This window comes from Lytechinus variegatus, chromosome 3 (genome assembly GCF_018143015.1).
Source record: "Lytechinus variegatus isolate NC3 chromosome 3, Lvar_3.0, whole genome shotgun sequence".
Classification (NCBI taxonomy): domain Eukaryota; kingdom Metazoa; phylum Echinodermata; class Echinoidea; order Temnopleuroida; family Toxopneustidae; genus Lytechinus; species Lytechinus variegatus.
The window spans coordinates 12544681-12564482 of record NC_054742.1 but is presented as its reverse complement, the minus strand read 5'-3'; the positions used below and the strand labels follow the sequence as shown (position 1 = coordinate 12564482).

The following is a 19802-nucleotide window of genomic DNA, read 5'->3' as shown; positions in this document are numbered from 1 at the left end:
CTGCTTTACAGGAAATTTACTTATAATGGAACATGATAAATTTTCTCATAGCTTATACGATACGAAATATAATTGCCTTTGAAGTTGCGGCATATCATGTACGGAACCACTGACATAATATCGATGAATTTTAATGACCCTTATTCTAGTGCCAGAATCCCTTTTATTAAGCCCCATGAAATCCAGTTAGAAAACCAATTACTCTTAGTAATCCAGGTCGATTCCTGAGTATCATCTAAATTATGATGTGAATTTTTAAGAAGTGAATTGTGCGGGTGTGTATTGTTTTACATTAATCTTAATTGATAGGATATACAAACATTGCTGTCAGTAACTATCCTCTAATGGAAGATATTGATATGTAATAAAAGCGGAAAATACAATCATCTTGATATTCATTGGGAAGATTATTCACCAGTAATCAGAAATCCGAACTGATGAATGATGGAATCATAGAAACATGATAGAATTTTGAACGCCTCAAAGTAATCTATACATTGGAATCATTAATGATGATAATAATAGCAATAACAATGATGATAATATCAATGATTATAGTAATCATAATAATAATACTGATAACAATGATAATGATTATAATAACAATAATGATACGAATGATGATAAAAATAGAATGAAAGATAAACTGCATACTTTCAAATTTTTTATCCAAGTGTATTTTGACCGAAAGATTAAAATTCTTTCGATAAATAGCAATAATACAGTGATTATAGACGTAATTATAATAATTATTATTATATTAATAGTAGCAAAGATAATGGTAATAACATTACTAACAGTGATAATAATAATAATGATAATACAAATTCTTATTTACCAATAGCTCTTATGAATAAATCTACCTTGGTTCCTGCCTACCATATTATGTTATCTTTACTCTTCTCCATTCTTATACTTTGAGTGCCTGACAATGGTGCCAGGTAAAAATGTCAGAGGTAATAATGGCAGAGGTAAACAGGGTAGAGGTAAAAAGGGCAGAGGTAAAAATGGCAGGGGCAAAAATGGCAGTGGTAAAAATGGCAGAGGAAATCCCCGGGAGATGGCCAGTCATGCGTGACCCCCAAAAATGCGTTTAAAGGGGTGGGGTTTGTTTTTAGTTTCAGACGCGCGGGCTGCGCAAGCACTCGTTAAGGGTATCAAAAACACCGATTTTATACAAAAAGGGTGGTTTGAAAGACTGGTCAATCACGGGGTCAAATAAGGTATCACGGGGTCAAATAAGGTATTTTTTAATTGATTTTCTTGATTATGACCAAACGTGTGTAGGATATGTTTTCTCCCCAAGCTTTTTCCTTGTCGTTTCTGACTGAGAAGTGTTCGGGTTCTTCCCGATGGTCAGCAACGGGCTAGAGAAACGGGAGAACAGATCGTCAATTTTTTTTAGGGGTCATATTCAGGCGAAAACTTGTTTAGAGGTTATCTTGCACACAGAAAAAAACTTTTGTAGGGAGTGTCTGGAAATAATTTGGTCACGCATGTGTACAGAGGTACATATGACTGCCCCTCGGGAAGGTAATAATGGTAGAGGTAAAAATGACGGAGTTAAAACGTGCAGAGGTAAAGATGGCAGAGGTAAAAATGACAGAGGTAAAGATCATGACATGCTACATCAACAAGAAAAGACAGAGCCTCTTCAGTTGATATCAGTCATTGTTGACCTTGAATGGACTCCGGACTCCTGTCGACGAAATGAGTATTATGAGCTAATTAGATATTATTTGGATTTCTTCATCATTTTAGGTCTATACTTTATAGTTGATATGATTTAACTAAATGCCAAAATGATTTCAATTGGTGAGTGATTTATCTTGGCCAGTTCGTAAAGTAGAACATCACTTCATCACATACCAAACGAATTTGAATGTAAACTCCAATGTGCGTTACCAATTACACACTTAAATAAACAATTTCGGGATTTTTCGAACCACTTGCATCACTTGGATAACAGAAAATCGTAAAACGTTCTGTATAATAAAAATAATATTTCATATTTCAACATCATAATGGATCCTTATAGACATTAATATGATACGTATATAGTTAACTGTATATGATATGATAATAGCGACTAGTGTTCAGATTTTCAGAGCAATACCTCATTGCAGCTAGTCCAAGTGGATGTCAGCTTCCTAAACTAGTTTCTATGGTAATGGTTACCGCATGAATTTGGAAATGTGTGGCTAATCGGGGATTTAAATTTATAGACGTTTCTTAGGTACCATTTATCGACGTGTTTAGAAGGGGAAGTTCACCCTGACAAATGGGTTATTGTAAAAATAGCAGAAAAATGAAGTTAAGGTGTCAGGAAAGAAATTTAATTACAGATGTGTCTCGGTTATAGTTTATAACATGTGTTAAACATTTCATCCAGGTTAGGGTTGTCTTGTAGACCATTAGGTACACGTGTTTGGAATACTTTAAAGCAAGCATTGGAAACGCTTGATACCCCCCCCTTAAGAGTACAAGTGTACCAGGTTTATGTCATATTTTATACAGGTGTTAGAAATATTTCGTATTATGTAAGCATTTTCATACAGGTGTCATACATAACCAAAAGTGATCTAGCATTGATGAGTGTATAGATGTATAGATACACAGGAAGTGTCTTTTATTAATAAGAATGTGTTGCTTTATGCACTCATCTGTTATTGAAATCCTTTGAATTACTTTATAGAAATTTTACAGTCAGACCTAGTAACGGTAGTGTATATTAGGAGGTTAATTTCGGTAATTCAGGGAGAACCACCTAAGCCAGAATAGACTACAGATGTTCGTGTAGGCAGTCTTAGTTAAAACTGTAGGACTACGTCGGTGACGAGATAACGACCCCAGCTGCCGCCGGTTCTCCACCGACATGACTGGTCAAAAATTCATGTCATCATTGGGGGCTCGATCTCGTCCACTAATTTGTTGAAGCCACATCTCTCTTATCTGGGGGCTACTCATCGAGGGGTAACACAGTCTGCGGAGGCCGAGTGGAAGAGACATCGCAACCTGCGGAGGCCAGGAACTGGACCGACCACCAGGGCCAAGTGGGGCGTGTCAGACCAGACCAGACAGGATGCTGGGGGCTCACATCAACGATTACCGTTAAGTTAAGTTATATTTTGTTATCCATAATCCACATCTATGTATATTTTTTTGTACAATCATTGTCAAAGAAATCAAAAGAAATATAGAAAAGGTTTGATTAAATCGTTCATAACTGTAATCCTCAGTTTTTACGTATTCCTTATTTGGTGTCAACAGCAGTAGATAAATAATTTAAAAAAGTCACTTCCCACGTGACAGAAGGTTTGCGGAAACCCCATCAAAGAAGAAAGAAATTTATTTTAAGTTTGAGTTTTTGATCTGTTACGTCATATACGAGTCAAAGGAGCAGCTACCCCGTATGTTTATACACCAAAATGTATACTTTTCATTTTTTTAATCAGTGCATTTGCTAAAAAAAATCATTCAGGAGCGGATTTTAAATGATTTGTATGTTGATACACTTATGGTAAAATAAACACCATTTTCCTTTTTTCTTTTAAGAAAATGACATTTCATTGATATTTTTTATTACACCATATAGCGGAAAAATTTCCTCGCAAATGACGTCATCACTAAAATATAAAATTCTAATAGCTTTTTGAATCTTTGATGGATTCCCTAAAACCATCACCAATATAATTTTAATTATTTTCTGCAATTTTACAATAAACTTTATGTCAGGGTGAATTTCCCCTTTAATGAATAAAGTACAATATTGGGATCCAAAGTGTGCTTCAAAATTGAATATTAGAAGAGCGATTTGGCATGAGAAGGCCGTTCATGTAAGTCCAGGGAAAAAAAGGAATACCAACTCAAGTATTATCAATTTGGTGCAGAAGATCTAAAGTATGATTTGAAGTGTTACCCTTTCCATACAGTCCGACATCAAAATTCTCATTTTCTACTCAGAACCTTTATTATCTAATCTACTATACATGGAGACATGGAGAGGCTTTTGGATTTTGGGGGCATAGCCGGGGTTTAAGACTAGCCATTTATTTACCTCTGTGTCATATTTACCTCTGCCATTCGCTCTGCCATTTTTTACCGCTGCCATTTATACCTTTGCCATTTGAACCTCTGAATCATGATATTCTGAATCATCTCTATCCCACACAGGTAAGCTTAACCAAAGCAGGTAAAAAAATCTGAATTCTTTCATCATCTAAACAAGAAACCAATTAGATTGGATTAGGTAAACAGCATATTGCCCAGAGTGAAGATTTGATGAGCGCTAAAATTATCTTCAAAAGTGGTAAATATCACGCTAATCACACAAGAAACGTGGTTAAAAACTAAAAATTACGTTTAAAGGTAGAGACGGACATTGCATTACTGATGAGTTGATAAAATTATTACAACGTGATACGAGATAAAAGTTTTGTCGGATTTGATTTTATTCAAATGAACATAGATGTGATTCCAAGGCCGTGATTTTAAAAAGGAGGTTATGTAATAAGAACAACACTATATTTTTTTAAGTTATGCAGTACCTCCCTAAATCTTCTTGTAAATCGTATTTGTTTAACATAAAACATACAAAAATTCCTAAAAACGAGCACAATATCATGTATTCAACAAAATTTTGTACCTTGAAAATAAATAATCACTGTATAAAAGGCCAGTAGAATAACAACAGCCACACATTTATTATTATTAATATACGATTCCAAACAAATTTTACAATACATGCAATAATGAAAGTAAAGAAGCAAATTCGAGAGAAACAGAAGGAGTTTTAAAAAGTAAAAGTAGATTGGTATTTTAGGATTGATAAGACTATATGATTTTCCTCCTTAGATTCTAATAAAAAAAATCACGAAAGAGGGGACAGGTTATACAATATTATTCTTGGAGCTAAGTAGTCGTAATGGCAACCTCCTGTAATTGCATTTTTTATGTTTTTTGTTTGTTTTATTGTACCCTCTAGGTCTACCGCCTACAATAATCATTCGGTTCTTTTCAGAAGCGTAGATTGTCGGTTATCACCTTGTTTCTTTAATTATGTGTAGCTTTCAAACAAGGGATGTCAGATGGGTAATTCCTGCTCGGATGGGATGTAATGTTAGGATATATACTACTTTTACAATCATCATCATTGGACTTTTTCTCGGTATAGTAATGTCATTTTTGTGTGTGGCTCATTATCCATTTCAATTTTTTAAGGATTTTCTTCATGTGGAAAATGCTACTCTAAAAATCCCAAATAATACCAAATCCGATTTGAAAAATTAACTGAATTCCTACAATAACCGTAATATAATGGAAATAGGAAGTCATACCATATAAACGTTATACTTTTCCTTTCTGTATAATGAGAATCGCCATGGCGTAGAGAAACTGAGCACAAGAATCAGCACTAAACAATAACATTGGCACTTCGCTGAAATGATAAGGTTTCTCAACATGTTTAATTTGAATTCAGTCATTTCAAACACATAAAAACACGGAACCCATGTCTTTTTTCTGTTTTTGTTATATAGAAGCTCGGACGGACAACTTTTTGCTGGTATAAATTAGCCAAGCTGGTACAGGAAACATTTTACGTTAATCAGGCATAGTGGATGACCTTATGGACGACGGAAATAACTCTCTAGTCTTTTTATCAGAGCGGAATTCGAACTCATAAGCTTACGATAACGAGACCACACGGCCAATGACATCGTTTCGATCTACATGCATAATTTTAGTAGGCGCGCACGCGCACACTCCCTCACCACCCCCACCCACACTTACCCACAAACGAAAAGGCTCGTACACCCACAAACACATACACGTCTCACCACCCTCTATAATACACACACCCATACACTGTAAAAACTGTGGTGTTAAAACTGACACCAATTGGTGTTAATAGAGGACCACACCCTGGGGTGTTAAAATAACACCTTAGAGATTGAACATAACACCAAAGAGTGTAAATAGGTGTAAAAATAACACCATCAATTTAACACCGGTGTAAAATAACTGGTGTGGTCCTCTATGTACACCGGTTAACACCACAGTTTTTGCTGTGTATCCACACACAATAAGGCACACCCATAAACATAACCACGTCTCACCACCCACACATACACGCACTTACCCACAACGATAAGGCACACCCACAAACACATACACGTCTCACCACCCCCAACACACACCCACACACACACTTACCCACAAACAACAATGCACACCCACAAACACATACACGTCTCACCACCCACACACACACTTACCCACAAACGACAAGGCACACCCACAAACACACACAGGTCTCACCACCCACACATACACACACCCACAAACGACAAGGCACACACACATACACATCTCACCACCCACACATACACACACACTTACCCACAAACGATAAGGCACACCCTGACATATATAAGATATGCCTTCTATGTAATGTGTTCATAGATGTATTACTCCTCTCTACATATTAAATGAGTGAGAATGACACTCAGAAACGAGTAAAATCTCATCAAGGTGTCAGGAATTTCAGGAAATGTCAGGAGTGAGAAAGACACTCCTGAATAATAAAATGCAAATAAAAATATAAAGAGTGGGTTTTTCCTACAGTTCCAAAATAAAATGCAAAAAAATTGAAATTGAAATCAATGAACGTCCATTAAAAATACAAATTGAATGATAGAATCATTTAATCATATAAAAATGAAATAATCTCATCTTTCATGAAAAGGAGGATGTCTATACCCCTAAATGAATGATCATAAATACCAAGAATAAATACATAATGAAAATACTATTGTAAACAAAGATTTTTCATGACTTGAATAATCGGGGGAAGAACATGAAAAAAAAGTACTGACAAATATTATAATTATAAAGGCAATGTATGCCATTTGAACAAGAAAGAGAGGAACAGGATAAAGTAGGATGGAATAGAAGTAGATCTAATATGGGGAGAAGACAAACGAAAATTAATTATACAAGCCACTAAAATGAAAATAGCAATAACGTGAACAACTGTGGTAATAGCAAAGACAACAGTCGATCATTTTAATGATTTGAATGAGAGGACAGCATGAAAATAATACTGATATTGACACGAAAAGTTTCCTTAAGTTATTATTTTTATTATGGTTTTGAATTAAAAAGAAGGTTAACCTGAATTCGTCATACGCACATGCAGGCAAATTAAAAGTGCGACAATTAAAGTTGTATGTTGTTGTAATATTAGCCTATTATCTAGGCGGAGGCTGCAGTTATATTGTCTTTGCTGCTATGGTGAACACAAACGATAGTCTGAAGTGGCAAAGACTACGAATTGTGGATGCCAAGCATCCACAATTCGTAGTCTTTGCCACGTCAGACGTATCGGATGTATGTGCATAATATATACATTTGAATTTTAATTTCATATTTCGTGTAGGGGGCAATTTATTCACATCGTCTCAGCGTTAGAAATAACAAACGACATTTCAGGCATGTGCTTCTATATAATTTTTTACAGAATTGTGTTGATTTATTGGCTTATACATTTTTTAATCAATTTCAGACAATATACAAAAAAGGAAGAGAATCAAGAATCTAGAAATTGAATGGAGTAAAGGTAACATAAAAAAGTAAAGAGAGAGGGAAAAGTAGGATTTTTCTTAATGACAGAAATACAACAAATTGAGTTGCATTTTGTGTATGATATATCTTTAAATTGCAACCTAATTATTAACTAAGACTCTGAGAGTGATTGAAATAGTTTAAGAGGGTAAAGGATTTCGTCTGTATAATTGAGATAAATTGGGTAGAGTAGAAAGGATGAGGTATTGATACTATCTTTGAATTGAACTCGTTTATTAAATGTACATGCAAGATGACTTGAGTATAAAAAAATCCTAACAAAGGAGTTAAGTAACAGCATCAATCTTATTTACATTTCTTTTAGTATGGGGACCCAAAGTGATGGGCCGATTCTGAACAAGCTTTTTGTAGAGTTACTCAGTTTTATTTTTTAATATGTTCATCATGTTCAGTATAGATTAATGATATCTATATCTCTCTTGCAGTGAACTCTCGCGATACTGCGATAAGAACACACAAATATATTTGATACCATCTCCACCAGCCTCAGAATATGAATAGTTAATTGATGTTTTCAGAAGCTATGTACAAGGATGAACTAAAATACTGTCCCATTGCATCGATGTCAACTCAGTGTTCGCCCAAATACTATATTCTTCATTGAAACTGTTGGATTAAGACAATGTCGTCAATATTTGTATCCGGTTTAAGTCATATTTTCACATACATAATCATAAAATACAAACAAAATATACCAAATTATCATGTTGTTTAATAATTTACCACACATAAGGGGATAGTGAAATAACAATCAACTTTTTAATTGAAAATTTGACACGTAGATATTCAAAGAAAGTCTGACCTTATACCTAACCCATAATGCAATATTCTGAAAAGTGTGTTAAGTCTTGTAATATAGGCCCCATTGAATGATAACACCCTTATTCGCTACTCACTACATTTTACCAATTAGATATTTTACTCCCAAAACATTAGTTTTTTTTCTATACAAATACACTTATGGGCTAATTAATTTTGTCGCATGGTTAGTTTTCTAAAAAAGAAAAATTTTTAAACTAGCCATTTATAACACACAGTTTGATGAACCATTGTTGATAAGTTCGCTCACCCTTTACAGGTATGAATAAGAACTTAAACTTAACAAACATCTAAGCAGCTTTAACACAGATTGTTAAAGAGCAATACAGTCCACAATTTGGATTTATACCTGTTGTAGAAGCTCTGGTACTTATTTATGTCTCTAAGAATTTCAAATAGTTATAATTCTAGCATTGTTATCCATGAAAGTGAAGCAAATTCTTTAATATTTTGAACGCAGGTCATGTTGCTGTAATTCTTTTTTTTTCAGCTTGTGTGATAGGTTCCATATAAGACACCGAATATCTACTATGTTATTGTTTTATGTGTGTTCACATCATTCAGATCAAGCATATGCAAAAAAAATAGAGTGATACATGATTGAGTAAATGTTACATGTGAAGACAAAATTGCCTAATAGAAGAACACACAAAGTTCTCGCACCATTTAAGCTTGAAGCACTAAAAAAGTCTTAAGCAAAGAAGAAATATGTCAGTCGTGTCAATTACACGTTTGCTGTCTCTCAAAATTAGTTAAAACTGAAAAAAAAACATACGCGAAACATTAATTTTTGCTTTTGCAAGTTGTTTTAACATTAGATGTTTTTGGTGGTAATTATTATGATAATGATAAAAGGCATTTATATAGGTCCATATCTAGAAATAATCTATTCCGAGGCACGTTGTTGTCATTATTTTCACCCTAGCTTTAGCTCCAGCTGCCTTTGAACGATCAGCGAATTCAAGGAATTCATTCTGCCGGGTACTCATTCACCTCACCTGTGTTGAGTGCAGCACAATGTGGATAAATTTCTTGCTGAAGGAAAACACGTCATGGCTGCGATTCTAACCCCAAAATACGCATGTGGAATATAATACGTATATCACTCCTAACGGACATCTAATAAAAGTATTTTGATAATTTTAATAATACTGCAATTGACTTCTTCCGCATGTACCTCATTGGTGCTGGCTGACATTATACTTAAAATCGTGACCTCGTTTATCAGCGAAATTGGCAGACTTTTAAGATGACAATCTCTTTGCTGCCGGTTATAACAGCATCCATTTTCTGTAAACGTTTTAATGTAGATGGTATTTAACGAAATTAGTTGATCTAAATTTGTCAAATTTGAGGCATAAGCTTTGATCACACCCATTTTAATTCCATCTATAGTATAACGAAAAAGCAGATCAGGCGGCACTAAATACTCTTATTATTGTAATGTCATTCTAGAAATTGATCTTTACTAAATGCACATCGGAACTCCCGTGAAAAGGCTGAAAACTGAATAGAAATACAATATATTTCATCGTCGCTGAAATATATTTTACTACAAGAGAAATCTTGGCTAAAAAGAGAGAAGAAAATAAATTAAAGCTTATACACACCTGCGTTCTATAAGGGTTTAACATCACAGGGTGGATGATGCTGCATAAAGAGACATCCGTACTATACCAATAATAGGCTCCAAAAGACATTGCCCAAAGGAAATCTAATCTATTTTATTTTGTCTGATGCAGCTACCACGTATTTCATTTATAAGAGGATGAAACTGAACTCCTGCATACGACATTACTTTAGACTTATTGAGATAGTCCGGAAAGGTTGAGCAGGCTGTTAAATATCATTGAACTTTGGGAATGTGTAAAACAAATAAGTTTATTACGCATTTTTTTTCTTTGTTATTGCTTTTCATTTCAGTTTTTCGTCATTCATTTACTGAGGATGCTTTGTTTATATCATAAACAGCGTGTTAATAATCTACTTTTCGAATAAGAGCCAAAATTTATAAACTTCAACTAAATTTGCATTGTAAAATATTATACAAAATCATTTTTCGACAAATTTTTCGTTATGAAATCATGCTTAAATATTGAAACAGTCTCCCCTGATTTTGATTTTGAGTTGAAAGCAAAGGGATATATTTCAAGAACTAAAATGCGAAAGTGAAAAATAGTCGATGAGGAAAAAAAGGACAAAACTAACACAACAAATCCCTGTGATCGCAACATAGAAACAAGAAAGCTGGAGTGTGTGTGGTAAAAGCTCAGACGCATGTTATAAGATGCTCCTGTTCCTGATGTCACCAATGCCATAATAATTTATATGGGACTGTAGCTGGTGAAATCTGATGCCTTTCGTAAAGTGATGAGAGGTTTGTTTCTCGGAAGATTCGTGAAAATTTTGTCACTTAAAAAAAAAGCTTCATCTTCGAATCACATGTGATTAAATCCAGCAATCCAAACGTTATAATTCTAGCATTGATATCCATGAAAGTGAAGCATTTTTTTAATATTTTGAACGCAAGCCATGTTGCTGTAATTCTCTTTTTCAGCTTGTGTGATAGGTTCCATAAGACACCGAACATCTACTCTTTTATTTATGCAATGTTACCAGGTCATTTTAGTGTCGATTGTAAGGTTTATATCCAATGCTAATTCGTTCATTTGCCAACTCGTCTACTATCATTTGGTCTACCATCAGTTCGTCCACCCACCACATAGTCTACTTTCATTTAGTCTAATGTCATTCCGTCTAATAACCAGTTGGCAAAATAGCCATTTAGTCCATATACCATTTGGTCTAATTGGACAAACTAGACCATAATGTTGATGGGCGGAATGGCAGAAGACTAAAAAGTAGACCATGTGGTGAGTGGACGAGTTTGAAATAGGCGAATTGGTAATTTACCAATTATAACTCTCTAGCTCACCCTCCTAGCTCTGCCAAATCTATGCTATCATACCGCGATGGTCAAGCCTGGTTGGATTCGTCTTCCTGGATATTGTCATCGCCTTGGTTTAAGAGTGAGGTTGGGGGTTGGCTGAGATATCAGTTATGTAATGAGTTCTGAACGCTATAAGTGGCAGTGTGTCCAAGGATGTTCTTGTGTTGTACACTAACTACCACTTTTTGCTGTGCTACGCGGACGGACTTTACAACTGTATACTGATTTTGGAAGAGACTTTGGGGCCCGTCGTAAAACACTGTCCTGCAATACAAGTTGTGTGACATGATATTTTTTTTACGTTTCGCATCCGCAACGGAAACATTCAATCTGCGTTTCGTGTGCAAAATTCTAGTTGCTACCATGGTAACAGCAATATATCCGGATTAAGGACGCGTTGAGGAGCAACCCGGGGGCCACTTCCATTGACGAGTGAATACCAGGTGCAGAAAATTGGATTTCCTTTTCAAGAGAGGGCATGTACCGTTATAAGGGTGTCAAAAACAATATTTAATATACTAATATATTAATATAATAAAAAAATGAAATATTTCCTCTTTTCTGTCAAATTTCCACTTTTTTGGGTAGGGTTTCACACGCCAAATGCATTTTCATACTCTGGAAAAGACTTACTTCCTTTGCTTTTCAAAATCCCATGGTCACGCCTGGTATCCACTGGTCAATGAAAGTGGTCCTCCTGGGAATTTGAATCTAATCACCCATTTCGGGGGAAAGTAAAACATAATGCCCATCATAGTAGACTTGTTAACTGCAAAAAAGGGTGAACGCTTCATTTTTTTAGTACAAATGTCCCACTTGGCACAAATGTTCCTTGAGTCAAAACAAAAAGATTCATCCAAAGAGACACGCTGTATCTCTGCAAATAAGCAAGTAATTTGCATAAATTTGCATATTATTTCGATATGTAAAAACAAGTAATTCAGAATATATATTTCACCAGGACTGCCCTAAAATTGGAAATAAAGACTTAGGGTAAGACAGGGAAGAAAATTGTCATAAAATAATTGGGATATCCTTTTTTATTATTACCTAATATACATAAATTATGCAAATTATAATTTAAAACAGAGTATTTTTTCAAGAATCCTGAACTGTTTTATAAATAACAGCAATTAATAATACAAAATGTCAACATTCTACATGAAAGAGACTATATTAGCGAAAACATCGATATGTTTCATGACAGTATTAGTGTCTTAATTTGCTTAGAAAGAGGGAAAATATGTCAAAATGTATGAAGTGATATTGCTCTAAAACGAGACCAAACAACCTCTATGTCACAGTCACACTCACGAATCGGACAATGAAGCGATCAATGGTATGTCATTCGAGATAACACAATCTCAACACAATAGCTTCCATCGGCTTCTCGTATCGCTTTTGTTGGTGTGTCTGCCACTCCGTAATCTGTGCTATATACGGGCAAAATGCATTTCGGTATCGGTAAAACACTATTAAGTTTGTTTTATTTGTTTCTAATCTGTTTCTCTTGGAAAATTTACAGGAGACATTGCTTTGCTGGTTACTGCTTAAATGAAGCTCTGGCACATGAAACATGACGAATGTACCCCAACTCAATCCATATTTTAACTTTGTTAAAATATGTGTCTTTTGGAGACCCCGAAGTGGCAAAACTGCATTCCCCCGCGGCATTCCCACTACTTTACAAAACCAGTTTGACTTGTATTATCGACTTGGAAAAGACAGATGTATGAGACATCACTTAACACGTTTCCTGAAGATAGTTTTTTGTTTATTTAAGCCTACGTCCACGGGAGCCCACCGATTTACTCCATCCCCTCTATGTATTTCGACACTAAATAAACAAATATCGTGTTTAAAAGCCACCGGTAACGCAAATTGCGTTTTTGGTATAATAAAGCAACTTTTATATCTATATTTCATATTTATCTTTATCTTTATTAATATCATTATTAATGTTATTATTATCATTATTATTATTATTATTGTTCTGCAGTTTGTAATAATGCTCTAGCACAGTAAAGGCTATAACCCAACAGGAGCATGCCTAGGATACCCTTTTCCCTTTTGGTTTTATGTATTCAAAAATAGTTTATTGTCTTTAGAACTCTTAAAAGATTACTTTTGTTTGTATTGATATCTTGGAATAGATTGAGAAGAAAATACTCTACAATTGACATGCAGAAGAGCTGTAGTACATTGAAAAAAGAAGCCACACTTAAGCTCTATAATACTCAAACCCCGTTATTGCTTCCACTCTATTTTAAATTTAAATATTTTCAGAGCCCATTCGGAAGAAAGATACATTTCTACTAACAGAGTAAAAGCCTCTTTACTTTTGTCCTCTTGAAAAAAACATAGAAGGCATTGTTTTATATCGCATAAAATAAGTTCGTGTACATGACGGTGGCCTGTCGAAGTTGCCCAACCCTTTATTTTGTTTTGACAATATCGTCTAAATGAAGCCCTCATCTGGAAAAGGGCACTTATTAAAGGCAGCATCTACATTATAGGCCCTGGTACTTGGAAGCGGGGGCTGAAGCACCCGCAAGATTTTCCGGAAGAGGGGGGGGGGGGGGGTGCTGCGTGTATTATTCTCGATAGACAGCACCCCCTGGAATTCTGGCAGATGTGACAAAAAAAAAGAAACGTTACCAAAAAAACTTCATTTTGTAGTGCAATCCTTTTTGTTTATTTGCCTGTAAAATTAATTGATGTAAATTTGAAAATCAAAAAAGGTTCAATGTAAAATTTTGGTCTCAAGAAATTAAACAAGCTTCAGCCCCCTCCTCCCAGTGCCAAGGCCTCCTCTATATAATGTAGATGCTGCCTTTAATAAGTGCCCTTTTCCAGATGAGGGCTTCATTTAGACGATATTCCAAATATATATTTTAAAAACAAAATAAACGGTTTTGGCAACTTCGACAGGCCACCGTCACGTACACGAACTTATTTTATAAGATATAAAACAATGCCTTCTATGTTTGTTTTTTCAAGAGGAAAACGTAAAGAGGCTTCAATGTGTGTAGTAGAAATGTATCTTTCTTCCGATTGGGCTCTCAAAATATCTAAATTCAACATAGAGTGGAATCAATAAAGGGCCGTGTGGCTGTTTTTCAATTTACCACAGCTCCTCTACATGTCAGTTGAAGAGTATTTTCTCCTCAATCTATTCCAAGGTATCAACACAAACAAAAATAATCTTTTAAGAGTTCTAAAGACAATAAACTATTTTTTAAATACGTAAAACCAAAAAGGGAAAGGGTATCCTAGGCATGCTCCTGTTGGGTTATAGCCTTTACTGTGCTAGAGCACTATTACAAACGGCAGAACAATAATAGTAATAATAATAGTAATAATAATAATATTAATGATAATTATAATAATATCAAAAATGATGAATGTAAATATAAAAATATAGATATAAAATTTGCTTTATTATACCAAAAACCGCAATTTGCCTTGCCGATGGCTTTAAAACGTGATATATTTTTTTAATCTAAAGTCGAAATACGGAGAGGGGATGGGGTAAATTCGGAGGGCTCCCGTGGGCTTAAATAAACAAAAATAAAAAACTTTTTTTCATGCCGGGGAGATGCAGTTTTGCCACTTTGTGGTCACCAAAAGATATATATTTTAACAAAGTTAATATATGGATTGAGGTGGGGTACATTCGTCATGATTCATGTGCCAGAGCTTCATTAAAGCAGTAACCAGCAAAGCAATGTCTCCTGTAAATTTTCCAAGAGAAACAAATTATAGACAAATAAAACAAAATTAATAGTGTTTTACCGATACCGAAATGCATTTTGCCCGTATGTATCATAGATTACGGTGTGGCAGACACACCAACAAAAGCGATACGAGAAGCCGATGGAAGCTATTGTGTTGAGATTGTGTTATGTCGAATGACATACCATTGATCGCTTTATTGTCCGATTCGTGAGTGTGACTGTGACATAGAGGTTGTTTGGTCTCGTTTTAGCGCAATATCACGTCATACATTTTGACATATTTCCCCTCTTTCAAAGCAAATTAAGACACTAATTTTCGCTAATATAGTCTCTTTCATGTAGAATGTTGACATTTTGTATTATTCTGAATTACTTGTTTTTACATATCGACATAATATGCAAATTTATGCAAATTACTTGCTTATTTGCAGAGATACAGCGTGTCTCTTTGGATGAATCTTTTTCTTTTGACTCAAGGAACATTTTGTGCCAAGTGGGATATTTGTACTCAAAAATGCAGCGTTCAACCTCTTAACAAGTCTACTATCACAATGTATGCTAGATGGCTTACCGTTTGTGTATGAGGAGCGGGCAAAAGAAAAAAAATAAAACCCTGTACATTCGGATGGTTTTCAGACGGATATGCATATTGCATATGCTGTGTACATATCAACGCATGCGGAATGGTTTAGCTTGAGAGGTGATCTGACCCATGGAATAAATTGCCAGGGATCCTCCAATAATCCACATTAGATGCAATATTGATTTAATGGACTGTAATGATTTATATCTAAGCCTGAATTCAGTAAGTTTTTCCTCACTAAATATGTAGTCGATTTGTTTGAAAAAAACAATTTCTTATCCATGTCATAATCTACCATGTACACCTAGCGTTTCGCATATCTTCAGCCAGCTGCCAGAGTACAGCCCCGCCGCTGGTTCAGGCTGGCATATGCTATGATGACCAGTCGTACATGCATGAAAGCGGGATTTAATCTCACAACTTGGAATGGCATGCATGGTGTCGCATGAAAGAATTTTGCACATGAACAGCAAATCTATATGGCCTATATAACACAAAGCTTAGCAATGAATGTAGAACACCTTTCTACGTTTGATTCTATTGACTATAATGTACAATCAATCTTAAAAATCAAGTGTATGATTAATCGTTAACTTTTGTTAAACTCTTTGAATGAACAGTTGTCGAGCGGTCATCGGTCGGGCGCTGGCCGATGTCCGGTCAGAGATCGGTCGATGAAAAAAAAATCTTTCTGTCACTATATAAAATTTTTGCTTGTGCTTCGCGCCAGAATTACCTGTTCGATGAGATTCATATCTTGCTCAATAGGCTGATATGGAGCAAGTTTTGAAGTCAATATACGTCGAGCTTTCATTATTTTTTTCATTTACAAATTTAAGTGTTCTGTAAAATGTCCGTTTAATGGTCTACATATCAACATTTTAAGCTCTCGCTGCGTGGTCACATTGTTTGATTTGCCAAGTTCCTATTGTCTTCCTTGTATTCCATAATGTTCCATTAAACAAATGTACTCAGAATGCCCAGGTTCCAGGTCTAAATCTAAAACATGCACGGTAGCCTACATGTTCTTTATTCAAAATGTACTTAAATCATCCAGTTTCAGATCAGAATATCAATAATTGTCTCCTCACGCTTCTGGATGGCATTATTAATGATACCCAATTAACTATATCTTATTCATGATTTACAAAATATGAATAGAGTGTCCGCTTTTAGGTCTAAAATATCAAGTTTCTTCCTCTCGCGCTTCGCGCTCGCATCAATTCTTTAGTTACATACCTATCACATTTTTTAATACAAAAAATGCTTAGAATGACAATTTTTTAGGTCGGAATGTCAAAAAAAAATATTGCTCGCGTATCACGCTCCTATTATTGAAATATCTCCCACAGATGCATCTAAAAAAGTTCCACAATGACAATAAAAAATGACCGAAGGCATAAGATGTTGTAGTGTTAAATATTGATGTTCACTAGGCCTATACCCAAGTGCGTTTCACGTAGCTGTCGCCCAGACGTTTTTCAAAGAGAAAATAAAACATTATCGTTTGCATTTGGATTTGAGGACATATTTCTTAAAGAAGTGAAAAAGTTAATTGTAAATCGTTTCAGTTTTCAATTTTCCACTCTGTTCGGACAGAGTGTGAGGCTCAGTGGTAGAGTGCCCGCCTCTTGACAGGAAGAACGTCGTCCGAGTAATACCAGACTTTAAAAATTGGACCATCTTGTCAGGCGCTCGACATTTAGAATGGAGAAGGGAAATACTGAAAATGTCATACATTATAAAGAGCCCGTTATAAGTGATTACCCTGGGTAGATAATAACAATAACAAAACATTATGATTATGTTTTTATCATTATTATTATTACTATTATTATTATCATTATTGTTATTACCATTATTAGTATCATTATTATTATTATTATTAGTAGTAGTAGTAGTAGTAGTAATAGTAGTAGTAGTAGTAGTTATAGTAGTAGTAGCAGTAGTAGTAATAGCAGTACTAGTAGTAGTATAGTAGTAGTAGTGATAGTAGTAGTAATAGTAGTAGTTGTAGTAGTAGTAGTAATAGTAGTAGTAGTAGTAGTAGTAGTAGTAGTAGTAGTAGTAATAGTAGTAGTAAAAGTAGTAGTACTAGTAGTAGTAGTAATAGCGGTAGTAGTAGTAGTATAGTAATAGTAATAGCAGTAGTAGTAGGAGGAGGAGAAGTAGAATTAGTATCATTAGTAATTGCATTAGCATTATCAGTATTATTTAATAGCATTACTCGAACGTCTGTAGGTGTGCTATACAAATAATTAATAAGAAGAGAGAGAGATAGAGAGAGCGAAAACCAACGCGTCAACATGTCAGCATGTAGTACTCACGTGGAGGTCGTGTAATACTCTTTATCATTATACACTTTTTTTAACACTAAATTCCAATAATAAAAAATACAAAATCGAACTCAAAATCAGACCGCTGGATATTTCCATCAACCTGTAATATAAGATTACAATAAAGATTCAATAATAGATACTGGATATTGTCTACAAAAAAAATAATTGAAAAAAACAAATAAAATAAAAAGCGGATCCGCAATCCGTTGAGCTGAAAGAGTTGATAGTGAATTTATCAAAATTAATGATACTCTCATATAAGTTCAAGCAAATGTTCCCTTAGCATGCATAATGTGGAATATCAATCGTGCTTAAAGGGAAATAAAAAAATAAACAGGTAGAATTGACCTTCACCCTGTCAACTTAACCGTCTCAAACTTTAGATTAGCAACTATTTCTGATGTGCCATTTCTCATCTACAATCAACTCTTTTATATCGCCTTGCTGTATAGATAATCAAAGGATGATATGATTCCACTTATTGTGTTATATATGTCAAAAGTGTTTTTCGATGTCTTTAGGGCGATTCTTTTGGAAATCTGAATAGGTACGATTCATTAGGATAATTCGAGCGCTCTTAAGGAACCTTGAGGGGTAAAAATAACGTGAATTGCATATTCACAAATAGTATCATGAGACAAACATTCATGAAAGGAGGTATACAACTCATCAATCGTTATATTTTGACAAACGACGTTTGAAATGTCATCACATTAAACAGACATAATATACGCATGACTATGAGAAAAGTGGGAATTCTACCTCTCTCGTTGGCCATTGATAAAGAAGAAACCAGAAAACACATAAATCTGAATAATTCATAAATATGTTAAAAGCGCATACGGTTAATGTTCGTTCTTCAATATCTTGAGGATATTGTACACAAGGGCTGATTTACTTTGATCAGTTTTTATAAAGAAATTAATTTAGAATCGCTTGGTACCAAAATTATGTGAATTTGTTTGCTGGAGAATATATATATATATATATATATATATATATATATATATATTGTTGGGGTAGCAAGAAAATTGCCGAGGCCAAATACTAAAATGATGATATTCATCTTACGTGTGCCACCCACATGTGCAACACCACTTGCTAATAGAACTGGGTAATCAGCTTTACATCAACATTGATTTTTATGGTGGGAAAGACTTCTGGGGACTTGGTAAATACATTAATTCCAATTTCAAAGTATAAATCCACCCCTACCCAAAGTTTATTTAAATAAAAAGATAAAAATCAAACAAGCATCACACTGAAAATTTCATCAAAAATGGGATGTAAAATAAAAAAATTATTTATGACATTTCAAAGTTTAGTTTAATTCCACGAAGTAGTTGTATGTACATCATGGTTGGTATGCAAATGAGGGGACTGATGACGTCATCCACTCAATATTTCCTTTATTTTATTAGTTTTATTCCTGCCTGAATATTTAGATGTACCATTATTTTGATATTTTATGTTTTAGTCAAGTTGGTCTTTATATGGTCAAATTTGTAAAAAAAATGAAATAATGTTTAAGTCGAACAATAAATAATAAAAGAAATAGTAAGTTAAGGACATAATCGAATCTCATTTGCATATCACTGAGTTGTGAATATAACTGTTTTGTGTGAAAAATGAGCGAAACTTTATAATGGCATAATTTTCTTATATTACATCCGATTCTGATGAAATTTCTTCAGAATTGCGAATGTATACGAGCAACGTTATGTATGTGT

General features: G+C 34.5%; 1 protein-coding gene across 1 annotated transcript in view; it reads right to left on the bottom strand.

Moving 5' to 3' along the window:
• The window catches only part of LOC121410242, a 44801-nt gene that overhangs the window by 18193 nt on the left and 6806 nt on the right, over positions 1 to 19802 (bottom strand). The gene's annotated exons all lie outside the window — the stretch shown is intronic.